Below are 14,041 nucleotides of genomic sequence, written 5' to 3' on the forward strand. Positions count from 1 at the left end.
CAGGAGCAGGAATGAAGCCCTCAGGCTAAAGAAGAAGATGGAGGGAGACCTGAATGAAATGGAGATCCAACTGAGCCATGCCAATCGTGTGGCTGCAGAGGCACAAAAGAACTTGAGAAATACACAGGGAGTGCTCAAGGTCTGTTCAACACAGCAACAGAAAAGAAAAAATGAGATCTTTGATGTTTATGCCACTCAAGTGCACATTTACACCTACTAATTTCTTTTCTCTTTCTTTCCAGGACACCCAGATCCATCTGGATGATGCTCTCAGGACACAGGATGACCTGAAGGAGCAGGTGGCCATGGTGGAGCGCAGAGCAAACCTGCTGCAGGCTGAAATTGAGGAGCTCCGGGCAGCCCTGGAGCAGACAGAGCGGTCGAGGAAAGTGGCTGAGCAGGAGCTTCTGGATGCTGCTGAACGTGTACAGCTCCTCCACACCCAGGTCAGGGCAGGGAGGAAAGAGCTGTGTTGACACTGGCCAAACATGAAGGGCTGGAATTTACCAGTGAACCAGCAGTATTAGAAAGGCCTTACAACTCCTCTCCCCAAGGAGAAGCATGTTTTGCATCTCTTCCCCAAGCCCATGCCTCACATTTTGTAAACAATCATTTTAACAATAATTCCAGAGTAAGAATTGGAAGCTGGAAGAGGAAAGTCTTTGTTCAGGCAGAAGGTTCATTATGGCAGGTTTTAGAATTCAACTCTTGCCATGTCCTTCCCATTGCACAGAACACCAGCCTGATCAACACCAAGAAGAAGCTGGAAACGGACATTGCCCAGATCCAGGGTGAAATGGAGGATACCATCCAGGAAGCCCGCAATGCTGAGGAGAAGGCCAAGAAGGCCATCACAGATGTGAGTTGGGTGCTCCTAGAATTGCTGATGATGAATGTACTCTGCCCAAATATCTCCAGCCCCAAAATGGCCTTGACCTTTTGTTCTGATTAGGCGGCCATGATGGCAGAAGAGCTGAAGAAGGAGCAGGATACCAGTGCCCACCTGGAGAGGATGAAGAAGAACCTGGACCAGACAGTGAAGGACCTGCAGCACCGTCTGGATGAGGCTGAGCAGTTGGCACTGAAGGGAGGGAAGAAGCAGATCCAGAAGCTGGAGGCCAGGGTGTGTAGGGCTGGGGCTGTGCCTGAGTGAGCGTGTCTGTCCTTGGAGAGACATTGCCAGGGCAGCTGCAGGGCTGGGCTTGTCCTTGCAGGTGCGGGAGCTGGAAGGGGAGGTTGATGCTGAGCAGAAGCGCAGCGCTGAAGCCGTGAAGGGTGTGCGCAAGTACGAGCGCAGGGTGAAGGAACTCACCTACCAGGTAAAGCAGGAGCTCTCCTGCTCTCACTGGGCTTTCTCACAGCGAGTCACATTTTGCCCACACCATCCCCAAGGGGAATTGTTAACCTCACGTGATGCAGAACCAAGAATTGTCTCTCTTTCCTGTTTGTCAAACACTCTAGTCTGAGGAAGACAGGAAGAATGTCCTGAGGCTGCAGGATCTGGTGGACAAGCTGCAAATGAAAGTGAAATCCTACAAGAGACAATCTGAGGAGGCTGTAAGTACCTCTCTGAATGCTTGGCAAAAACCACTTTCCCAGAGGGTAGTTTGGCCACTGAGGAGATAGATAGAAGAATGTTGGAAGATGCCACTCATCAGTAATGGAGTTCTAATTCTCTGAAAGGATCATAAATCAGACTTATGAATCACTAAGAAGACTACTGAGGAGGGCAAATGCACCTAGCATTTTTTGCATTAGAACCACAAAGCAACTTATAAGGAGTCTTATAACTAATACCATAACACAATGTATTAAGAAATTTTGCAAAAAAAAAAATTTTAGAGTTTTTATAGCAGAAAGGGAAGGTATTGGAATTCCCCTCCCAAATACCTTTGTGTTATGCTTTTATAATTGTACAAGGAACCTTTGCCTGTTTCTAGGCATGCAACAGTCAGGGATGCCCTGAATTTCAGATTGCCTGAGCATGGTTTCTTCATTGTGGAAACCGTCCACCACAGTGTAGGGCTTCTGGTTCAGTTAAGGTCATTTATGAGAGGAGCCCTCTTGTAATCATTGTCTCTCATAAATTCCTAACCCCACTTAAGGATCTGCAGATGTAATTGAATATTTGATTCTGCACTAAAATATTACCTTTCCAGCTGCCCATTTTGCTTCCTTTCCACATTCTAAAGCAAAATGATCTTTAAATCCCATTATGCTTCTTCTACAATGGATCTTCCTCAAAGGCAAGGATGAGGAGCTATATGTGAGGGCGACATGTGAGCAGTGGAAGAAATGTGGTGGAGATTTATGCCTTCCCCCAAGGGAAAAGCTGCACCTCAACAAAGCCAAGGTGCAAGAGGAGCGAAGCCCCTGCCCTGGGCTCCTCACCTCTGACTCCCTTTCCCCACACAGGAGGAGCTGTCCAATGTCAACCTGTCCAAGTTCCGCAAGATCCAGCACGAGCTGGAGGAGGCCGAGGAGCGGGCTGACATTGCAGAGTCACAGGTCAACAAGCTCCGAGCCAAGAGCCGCGAGTTCCATAGGAGGATAGAAGAGGAAGAGTGAGGATGTCACCAGGCAGCCAAGTGACCTGAGGGCTGCACAAAATGTGAACCTCTTGGTCACTTTCCTGCTGCCATGAGCCTTAGTACTCACCTCAGTGTCTAGTGAATAAAAACTGTAGTAGATTCCTCTGCATACACACTATGGCCAGTGGTTTTGTTCTTCTTTGGGTTTTGTTCTTCTTTGGGTTTTGTCTTCCTTGGGCAATTGCACTGCAGAAGAAGTTTCCTTACTTTTCCTCTCTGGGACAAGGGAGAAGCTGGTGCCAGTGCTGGACTGAGGGTCTGCAAACTTAGAGGCTGGCCATTGCTGTGGAGACTCCTGAAAAATCCAGCCTGTGCTCTCTCCTGTCTCCAGCAGCTCTTTGTTCAGATCCTGCTTTCACATCCTCCTAATGGTTCTCCCATTGTCCTTTCAGCACAGCTTCTTTCCCATGGGAGAGTCAAGAGAGTGTGATCATTTTGCTTTTTCCTTTTCCTGCTCTTGTTTGTGATGCTGGCCCTGACAAACCCTAAACATCAATACCTGAGCGAGTCATCAGAAGCTGCGGTGCATCGCACTCTGAAGGACTGATAGTTCCTTGACAGAGATTATTTCAGTCACAAAGAGCACAGTTACAAGACACCAATAATGTCCCTACATTGTGCCATCTCCCTCACCCTAGATTTCCTCAGCTGCTGCCAGTTTCTCTTGAGCTGACAAACAGCTGAGCCTGCCTGGGGCTGTGTACTGGAAGGACTGTTAGGACTGTCCCTTAGTGCCCAGCTCTCACATACCACGTGGCTCCAACATACCTCTTCACCCCACTGACAGAAGGAACACTCAGCTTCAGATGATTTTCCCAGAAACCTCAAATGCCATGGGGCTCTGTGTATACGCTGAGTCAAACAGGTTAGTGAGAGCTGAGGACTATGAAGTTAATTTGGAAATCCTTTCAGCAATATCAGCTTATGAAATTGCCCCCACTGTTGTAGCTCTGTCCCTTTCTGAAGCTGTCACAGCCAGTCATGCCATCCCCATTTTGCAGAAGTCATGCATACCAGTGAGGAGTCAGTGAGCCCCACTGTCACATGAGACACCTGGAGAGTTTTTTGATAACTTGTCCAAAAGCACTGTCCCAAAGAACACCAATGAGGAATGACTGGCAAGTCACTGAAGAAGCAATTCTCTCATTGTGGGTGTGACTGTGTCTGTTCCGACCTATTATGTCCTCCTTTAGATTTTTTGTAAAATCAGCTGCTTTTTCCTCCAGTTTTCTGCCGCTTTCTCTTGTATGCACCCTCTTGTATCTCTGTCACTCTTATGGGCGTGGTTGAGAATAAAGCAGGAGGCCCCATGCCCTGAGCTCAGGGACAGTTGCACATCCTCAGGCAGGGCCAGCCCTGAGCACAGCTGGGCACTGCTGATGGCACTGAAGGCTGGCCCTGCCCCCCAGCAAACTCACAGCTCCCTCTGCCCTCACCTCCTGCACTCCCAGGCCACACCAAACTGCCCCTCAGCCTCCACAAGAGCCATTGCTGGAGGAGAGGACAAGGCTGAAAGGAGCTTTGGAGGAGGCCCATGGCAGGAGGATCAGCCCATCCTCCTTTCATGCTCAATGTCCAAAGCCCAAAATAGCCCCACTCTCCCAAGGCTCCTGTGCGGGGTCGTGCCTGTTTGTGGGGATGATCTGCTTCCACTAATAGCGCCTGAAGACATTCCTGGGCGGGTAGGCTGCCTTCTGTGTGGCACTGCAACGTGCTGCCCTGGAGGAGCTGGACACGTGTGCTGTGTCCCAAGGCAGCAGCTGCTATTCTTACCCCAGAGAGACTCAGTGCAGCACAGCTCCATTGCCAGCTGAAAGGTTAAACACCAGAATGGGGCCCGAGCGTGCTCTCCCTGCTCAGAGCCTGAATCCAGAGTGTTCCCCTTTGGAGCCCATGCAATGGCCCTGTGCCAGCCCAGTGCCATGGCCATGCCCTGCTGGGATGTGCTGTCCCATGGGCAGCACAGCAGCTGCCCTGGTACTTCCAGCAGTCAGTCAGGGCTCCTTGGGGTGGATGGGGCTTTGCCTCTCTCATTTTAACCAGCAAATGGAAAAGACAGGCTGGGCTGTAGGTTTGAAAGTGCAACATTTTACAGCTGCCATCCTGGAGTCCCTGGATGAGGATGAAGGCACAGGCAGGGCTTGCTCTGAGGTTCAGCTGCCATTCATGTCCCTTTGCTCAGCCTGTGCTTTCCCAGCCCTCATGTAGGGAAGGATGTAGGGACATACTCCAGAGTATGGCCTACAGTGTCCCAGGAGTATCATTGCTGCAGGAGAAGCCCTGGCCGGGCTGGTGGCTCTGACACGATGGTTGTGGAGACTCAGCCCTGCCAGCACCTTGACTCCCCGTGCCCTCTGGAGAGCCCAGGAAAGCTGTGTCCCAGCCAGGGACAGTGACCATGGGCAATCAGAGGACACTGAGCCCAGGACATCAGCAGGGATGGTGGCTGTGCCGTTCCCCTCAGGCCTTGGCTGTTGCTCTGACAGCACAGGGCACATCAGCTTTCTCCTCAGCTTGGGCCTTGTCACCTGACACAAAGTTCCTTTAGGATCCCTGGCAGGAAGCCAACAGCATTATTCCTGGTGAGAGGAGCAGGGGGTGCCGGTGCCAGGGCCCATCAGGCTCCTGTCAGTCACAGGGAGCTCCCGGGCAGCAGCTGACCAGGCCTCTGCTCCAGCACCCAGTGCCAGGGGATGGCAGCCTGGAGCCATGGAGGGGACCCTGCTCTGGGCTCTGCTCCTCTGCAGACCAGCAGGGAGATCTCCCTGAAACCTGGATGCTTCAAACCTGCTGAAACTCTCTTGCCCATCTCATTGCAACCTGGGTGCTTCAAACCTGCTGAAACTGCTGGCCCATCTCCCTGAAACCTGGATGCTGAAACTGCCTGGCCTACCTGTTAGGAGCAAATCACAGCAGAGGGGTTAAAATCCAGCCAGGTGGCTCAGCCAGTTTCATGTGTTCCCCACTGGGACACAACAAAGAACAGGTGGGATGGGCCAAAGAACAGCTGGAAATGTTTGGGTCATCAATGCTGGAAGAAAAGGCCTTGAGCTGACAGAAGCAGCACTGCTCAGGGCACAGGGCCTCAGCTGCACTGGGCACTCTGCCCAGAAAGGGAACCACGGAGGTGCTTGGGAGTGTGTGGCTAACAAAAGGACAAGACACAGTGTCAGTGGCCCTGCCACCTCCACTGCACACCCTGTGGAGGAGCTTAAGGAGACTGACTGCAACATTCTCTTGGAAACTGTGATCTGACTGGATCTTCATAGTGCAGGCACCAGGAGAGGCCTGGGGCTCTGAACACCCTCACTCCTCCTAGGATGAGGTCCAGCCACACATAAGGACTTCCTGGACTCTCAGGCCAGCAGGAGTGACAGAAAAACCTCTTGGTAGCCTAAAGTGCAGATGAGCCATTCCCATGGTCTACCTCTATGAAACCACAAAAAAACCCACAAATAATAAAGATATTCTTCCCTGTAAAGAAGATTTGAACATGGCACTGTGAACCCAAGCAAAGCCCACATGACCTTCACTGTTCAATGAAAAAGAATAGCAGAGCTACATTGCAAAGAAGAAATCTTCCTGATCATTTTCTTTGTCTTCCTCTCCTGCCCTGAGGTTTCCTTCTGCAGAGGGGACATATTCCCCTGGGACATGTCAGCAGGACCAACTTCCCAGGAGAGAGGGCTGCTGTGAGAGGTAGGGTCAGTTTCTAGCACACACTGCAAACCTAGGCCATCTCTCCCTCAGCTGGTAGAGCAGCATGACAGGAGATGATCAGTGGGGCAGAACAGCAAGTGCTGAGGGCACCTAGTCTGAAATGGGTTTTCAGGGCAAAGGATGGATGTCCCAAGAGGTCAATGCCAGTTTGAGGTGAGAGCACATTCAATGGGCCCCTAGATCATACCTGTAATGCAAATCAAACTGTGGGGCAACAGGGATTTTCCTTTTTGACACAAATCATTAATGAGGACATTCTCAAAGACCCCCCATGCAATCACTGCTGATTCCACCATGGCAGAATGTGCAGAAACCAGGTGAGGAATGGCATGGGAGACACCCACCCCCAAAGATGCTGTTTCTGTCCCAAAGGGGATGGTTCCATCTGGTAGTCTCTGTGCAGCTGAGGCTGCAGGCACAGAAGTGCCCTCCAGCTCCAGTGCCCTCCAGTCATCTACTTCCTCTTGCTGACAGGGATGAGGTCGTTCCTTCTGCCCTGACATGTGGCAGTGAGTTGCCCACAGCTGCAGGAGGGAGGGGCTTTGGAAGGCCAAGAACAGATAATTGCCCTATTTAGGCGAGCCGTGCTTCATGTCCTTGGCTTGGTGGATCCCTTGTCCTAGGAGGAATCTGTGGCCAGAATGTGACTTTTCCATCATGATAGAGCTACTGAGATGGACACAGGCTGTCCCAGTATGAGTCTGCCAGAGACCTGGGTCTTCAGGGGAAAAAACTCTGGCCTAAAATACCCAGAGCTACATGGCAGGTAAAGAACACGTGAGCATCCTATGCTGTGATTTCTATTGCCTTTTAAAGCAAGGGTATTCAGTGGCACACTTGGAAACCACATCATGTGTGTGCCACAGGAACTGCCCTTTTGACCACACCGTGACTATCACAAGTCCCTGCCCTGATTATCTGACATGGCTGTCACATTGAAGACTTTGTGAAGGTCCTGAGAGATTTTTGGGACAGGGACGTCCAAACACTTTGGCAGGGTGAAATGGCATCAGAATGAAAAGTAACTCTGAGAAACTGGAGAAGTCTCAAATCTTCAGAAGTAAATGCAATAAAGAGAAATAAAGTGCTGTTGTGTTGATTAGTCAAAAAGGTTTATGGCTTTTGAATTAGGAAGAAAAGGAAGTGGAGGTTATAACCCATCAAAAGTTAACTTTTGGGGGAAAAGTATGTTTTGCTATTTCTAAAGATTTCTAGGGAATATTTTGGTTTGTATTTGTGTTTGTATGTTATTGTGGCAGACCTGGAACACTTCCATGGTAGGAAAAAATTCACTGGGTTGGGTTGGTAAATAAGTGAATAAGAAAAACAGCATTTTTATTTTGGATAATACATTTTGAGCAATATAAAATTTTTAAAATATCAACCATAATTTATAAATACCTTGAAAATATAACATGCTGTACTTGGAAAATTATCATATTCCTTAGGATTCTAAACTCATATCACATTTATTGAATGTTTTATTTTGCAGGGATTTTTTAAGATTCTTACAACTTGCTATAATTTTCAGTCTAAACTAATAATTTCAAACAAGGTGTGCTCTTCCTAAAGTCATCTTTAGATAGATTATTCTAGTCCTACATGTTCTTCTGGGAATTACAGGCCAGCTTTACTGAAGATACATATTACATTATTAGGACACATGTAGAACACCCATGAGAAACCAAAGTTTTACTATTCTTATCCTCTCGAAACTGAAAGGAAATTTTGAGAACCCTCTTCTTCCAATGTAAATAATGGATATGGTAATTACCAACACTAAACATCTGGTTTCAATACTGCAAACTTTTTCTGCACTTGAAAATGCCTTGTACAATTTGGGTTTAATGTTCTGATGTCCTTGTTTTATGAAGAAAACTGGTAAACATTTTTTATATACTTGCAACATTCACTTAGAGGAAAAAAAAGGCTAGTTGTGCAAATCTAAGCAAATTTATTTCCATAGTGTAGCCTCTCTCTGCTTCACTTGCAAGTGCAGTCAACAGAGAAACAAGCCAATTAATCAAGCTAATTTTATTTCATATTGCTGTTCTCATTTCTTCACTTTCCATGCCATTGTCCAGCTCCTTTTGCCTTTTCCTTCTCCTTCCATTGCCATCAGAGCCTGTCCACATCACTCACCTGTTTGGTAACTGAAGATTTTCAGCTACTCTGGCATGGGATGGAAAGGGCATCCTGAATGTCACCTCCTCATCCAGAACCTGCTGCTCATGTTTCTCTGGCATATGCTGTGAAGATGGGAGGAATTTGAGTAACCATAGAAATCTCACGCACACAGAAAGCAGTTTATCATTAAGTCTAAAAATTCTGTGAGTCAACTGTCACTAATCTCAAGCTGGTTTTGCCCTCCCTCTTCACTTTTCTTTGCAAGACTAACTTTTCCTCAGTGGGCAGACACTTAGGTCTCACCAAGCAAAATAATGACATTCCTAGGTTTAAAACATACTGTTGAAACTTCAGAAGTCCCACATGTTTTCCCTGCTGTGAGATTAGCTAATGACTGCATTAAGCATTGCAGAAATGAATCTCCAAAGGAAGGGGCAGGATCAGAAGAGCTCAAAGCCATCTCAGTCCATTCATAGCTACCCTGAGATACAAGGATGTTCTAAGCAGTGCAGGCACAAAGGTCAGATCTCTCACATTCTGTTCTTGTAATGGCCAAGCCACTAACTGGCCCAAAGTACCAGTAACCAGGTTAGTTAATCTCTTCTTTGTTAGGCTCATCACTGTTTTTTTGCTAGACATAATCCCCAACTCTTTTTCTATCAATCCATTTTATCACTGCTTATCTGGAATGATAGCTCAAGTCTCTGAAGGACTAATCTTACCCAAGTAAAAAATTACCCAGATTAAATATGCAGAAACCAGAGAAAGTACTCAAAATATTCAATTTAATTCAACACAATGCCCATCTTTCAATAGAAATTCAATGTAAAATTCATTCTTACCATCTCCAGGATCCAGTGTTCAGCCACATCTTAGCAAAAGTGTCACAGTGAGAAGCTTGTACCAGAGAATTAATGTTCTGGCATTTCTCCTTGTCTCCTGCCAGCATTCCTGAGAGGTCTTACTTTACCCAGGGATCTTCAGTAAGAGGCTACACATTCCTTATCAGTCATTAAGGATCTGCAAGCAAAAAGGTCCCTCCTGGCATGTTTTAAAAATATTAACAGCATAGCTGAGAATAGCATTTGCAAGCTGCAAATCCCATTGCATTTGCAAGCTGCAATTCCCATTGGAAATTTTCCTTCTAGATTAATGTAAAACTAACACGAAGCAGTAAAAAGTATTGCACATATTCAATTTTTTAACAAGAAACCTGGGTGCTTATCTTTGCATTTTGGATCAAGTCAGTATATGAGACTATGTCTTTTCTTGCACGTTGATAATTTCATTCCTACAGCTAAAGGCTTCTCATTAGAAGGTAAACTATTCTAGTAACCCTATTTTCCAAATCTATGTGATAGTAACCTTTTTTTTGGTAACAATAAGTATGTATATGTGTTTCAGGTGTAGCATTTGGATTAATTTTGTTTTCTTGGTTCAGTCTACTGAAATTAAACTATTTCTAAAATGAGAAGGGAGACAATTAATTAAAAGGATTTCATCACAATTCTTGATTTTCATCTCCAAAGTATGAAGCTCCTCTTGAGATTTTTGCTCTTTGAGACTGAAAAAGGGATGTTGAAAAGTGTTAGCACATTGTAAAGTGAATGATGATGTAGTGAGTTTGTCTCCTGGATTCCCATAGGAGTGACGGCAGAGCTCAAGCCCTTTCCATTCCATCAAGACTTCTGCTGCATCAACTTCTCATTTACAATGCACCCACATTACTGCATCTTCTCTCTCCACTGCCTGTCCCTCCTCTCTTTACATCCCCTATCCTGCATTACCCCATCTCAGTTTCCCCACTGATGAGTGCTCTCATTCTTCTCACCCTCACCCACTTGACTTCAACATGTCCTTGGAGGCGTGTCCCTTGCAGTGAGCCCCGGCCCAGGCACAGGGTGGGACAGGCTCACTGCTCCTCTGCTCTCCCAGCTGTGTCTGAGCTTAGCTTACATGGGCCATGGTCTGCCAGGGAGCCAGCACATCCATGCAGATCCTGCTCATTCCTGGTCCCTCCCATAGCCCTGAGCACCTCCCAGTTCCCAGTCAGGGCGTCAGGGACCCCAATTACCCGAGGAGGAGCTGCAATGACCTGTGCCCAAGCACAAGGAGACACAGCTGTTTGTGTACCTGAGCCTGCTCTCCAGGTCCTTGACCCACAGCAAGAGGTTTCCTGCTGGAGGAGAAGCTGAGCATCTCTGAGCTCTGTCCAGCCTCCCAGGGCTCACTAGCAGGAGCTGTTCACTTTATCCTGTGAGCTTTATGTTTTTAGGGAAATAAGTAAGTCACTTGGAGTCATGCTTTTAATCTTCATCTAGTGGTGGTAGTAATTACTTATCAAGACCCAATTTCACTCTGCAATGCATCTTGTTATCCCCCTGAATCTCTACTGCATCTTTCCCATGAAATGCCATTCTGTAAGCAGTAAAACCTCACAAGGCCTAGATCAGAGGACATGTCCATCATATAAGTATAATCGGTTACATTGGAATCTACTGATGCTTATTGACTTGAATGAATTATCCCCAAAGATATGGTCAGTAGGAAATAAATGTCATAGCAGCCAATCTTCAGGAAAAGTTTCTGGACTCAAAACTCCCGAGTCACAATCTCAGTGAGGCATGATGCTACCTAACATGTGGAAATTTCTTTGTGAATCTATAAATGAGTACTTCTTCATCTACTGCCCACTGAGTGAATGTACAAACATCCTGAAGACATGTCTGAAATTTCAGATTGTACTGGGAAACTAGTGAAAAAGTAGAAACTAATGAGACTGCACGAGATAGTTGATGAGCATATAAAAATTATAAATCGAACATAATTTCACTGTTGCACCATAGTGAAAGGGGAAATGAGACCTCACAGTTTATTTTCTACTACAGTGGACTCTGCTGGCTGCAGGGCAATCTGATTTTAATAAGGTTCAACCTAGACAGGATGAAAAAACCTTCCTTGCCAAATGTGAGAAATCAACAGTGCTCATTTTCAATCAGTTTTTTCAAGCTGCATAACAGAATGGATAAGAATTATATGAAGATCTGATCATTCTTTTCTTAGGTTTATTTTTGGTGATAGGTTCTGACACCAGAACAAGGACCATGGGGCTTTTTTCCACAGAAGAAACTCATTAATAAAGGTATTGAAACATGAATAAAAGTAATGAAGAAAATACCACTCTTCCAGGCTGTGAAAAGTTTTCCACACTAGAATGTTATAAACTCTAGTCTTCAGTTTACAATGCAAATGTAAAATTGTGAGATTATGCCAGGCCATAGGCTGGAAATCTGTGTATGTACATACTTCTACTTCTTGCTAAGTATTCTCTCTCTCTCTCTGCCTGCTAACACAGAGTCTGAGATAGAAGAAGTCATATCCTAAAGACTGGCAGACAGCGAGTCAGCTGCTTGATGTCTTTCTCAAGTTGGTTCTATTTTCAGCATGCTTCAGTCTCTTCTTCAGGGGAAATGTCAGCCCTGCAATAACTTGCCCACCCCACATTGCTGAGCAGGATATTCTGTGTCCAGGGTCTGGACACAGACTCACTCTCCCTCGCCTCTTTTTGACTGTGCCATGCTTTGCTCTCAGCTGGAGCAGAGTCCAGCTCTGCAGTGACAGTAGCAAACTGAGAGACAGTGGTGGGCAGGATATATTTAATTTTTCTTTCAGTGTTAAGGCATCACTGCTGCTTTCAGTACACGCTTTCCTAAGGACTAGCAGCCCAATAGCTGCCTGGCCATGTGTCTCACTCTTGCCTGTTGCAAGGCTGGGTCCACATCCTGCACAGCACAATAGAAAAAAGCCCCAAAAGTGCTCTGATGAGTAGACTGGCTTTGTCATTTGCTGCTGGAAAAGCAAAGATTTTCAGTTCCACACGTGAGGGGAGAGAATCCCCAGCTGTCACCCTAGGAGAAGCGTCAGACATCCCTCACTCTTCTTTCATTGTCTCAAGTAAGAGTTGTTACATACTTCCTCTGTCTGAATTCTATAAATCATAAATTTCATCCTTTTGCTCAAAGCAAAACACTTCCTTATTTTTACAGACATGAGGATGCTGTTATTTTTAGCTGTTAAAATCTTACATGGTACATGTAAAAACCATTATAATTTGCAACTAATTTTTCATTTTAGGGACATGCAGAATGTCTTTTATATCTCATCTTTCAGGGAAACTTAATTTAATATCCTTCAAATATAATATACCTTCATATTTATCATTATAATATCTTTCTATCCATTGGTATGTATCTCAAGATTCCAGAAATCACCTCAAGTGCTCTATTACGTGAGCCGTACTTCAAGAGTTGATATGTTGTCCATGAGGGAATGTAAGCTGCAATAGGTTTCTGCTTTTCTATTTTCAGTAACATCACCTTGGATTTACTTACAGTCAGTTGCAGGTTTTTGCCAGATGGCACAGAAAATCCTTTGCAACTAACCTTTTAATAAAGAGATCAGTTTTGAGAAATACCTTTTTTTCAGACAGGAAAAAAGCTATTCGTTTATCGTGTGAAAACTAAATATTTCCTTTAGTATATATGAAACTGATTGTCTGACCTCTGGCCCTTACTAAATGGTAGTCCTTCAGTTTGCTTTTTGATGGGATACTTTAATGCATTTTTCCATTTGATTTGCAGGGTTTTGACAAGGTTTTTCGAAGAAAAAGTCTCTCTAGTTTCATACATAGTCATAATCTAATTAAGCTCTTATATTCCAAAGGCCATGGTCTGTACTGCCATTAGGAGAAGTCTAAATATGACAGACCCAACTCTGGAGAAGAAATCATAATGAATTTTTAAAGTGAAAATTATTAAAATAAATAATTTGGTTTATAAATTTAGTTAAAATATCCAAGGAAAGTTTTCTTATGGATAACTATGTTCAGAAAATACCAGTTTTGGCTTTTGTAGCTTTTCTGTATTCAATGTTTGTTGTGACACTAGATTAAAAGGTTTGTAATCAAGAATTTTGGTCATTAATGGCATTTCCCACACACACACACAAATTCCAGTCCTTGTCCAATGACCAATTTTTTCTTTGTCTCTCTTGTGTTTCAGTTGCTGACAAGGCAGCCTACCTGATGGTTCTGTACTCAGCAGACCTGCTTTGACCCTGTGCTGTCCTTGAGTCAAAGTTGGGAATGAATTAGTGACAAAACCAGTGGATTGTCTTAGGGAATAAGGACAAACTCCTCCAACAAGGAGATGTGGCTGATAGCCCAGATGAAGTGCTTCTCCATCAGTGCAACACTGTGGGCAACAGGCAGAAGGAGCTGGTAGCCACTGCCCAGATGGGCACTATGGCCTGATTGCTAGCACAGAAACTCATTGGGATGGATGTGTGATTGACATGTGCTATGACTGACAGCTATGAAATATCTGGAAGGGAGAGTCAAGGAAGGAGAGATGAGGGAGTTGTCCTGATGGATGCATCCCCAGAGCCTGAGGGAACTGGCAGATGAAGTGGTTAAGCCACTATCCATCACACTTGACAAGTTGTGGTTGTCTGATGAAGTTCCACTGACAGAAAAATCTCTGTTTTTAAAAAAGGGCAAAAGAAAGACCCAGGGAACTACAGGCTGGCCAGGTTCACCTCTGTGC

General features: G+C 45.4%; 1 pseudogene across 1 annotated transcript in view; it reads left to right on the forward strand.

The window, feature by feature from the left end:
• Positions 1-2,706, forward strand: part of LOC102036844 — a 15,551-nt pseudogene extending 12,845 nt beyond the window's left edge. The window contains exons 33-39 of the transcript XR_004082687.1: positions 1-139; positions 243-446; positions 734-859; positions 953-1,123; positions 1,215-1,319; positions 1,462-1,557; positions 2,416-2,706. The exon at positions 1-139 is cut by the window's left edge and continues 160 nt beyond it. The product of XR_004082687.1 is annotated as a myosin heavy chain, skeletal muscle, adult-like (transcript). The remainder of the gene's footprint in view (positions 140-242; positions 447-733; positions 860-952; positions 1,124-1,214; positions 1,320-1,461; positions 1,558-2,415) is intronic.
• Positions 2,707-14,041: the final 11,335 nt, after the last annotated feature.

This window comes from Geospiza fortis, unplaced genomic scaffold (assembly GCF_000277835.1).
Source record: "Geospiza fortis unplaced genomic scaffold, GeoFor_1.0 scaffold503, whole genome shotgun sequence".
NCBI lineage: Eukaryota > Metazoa > Chordata > Aves > Passeriformes > Thraupidae > Geospiza > Geospiza fortis.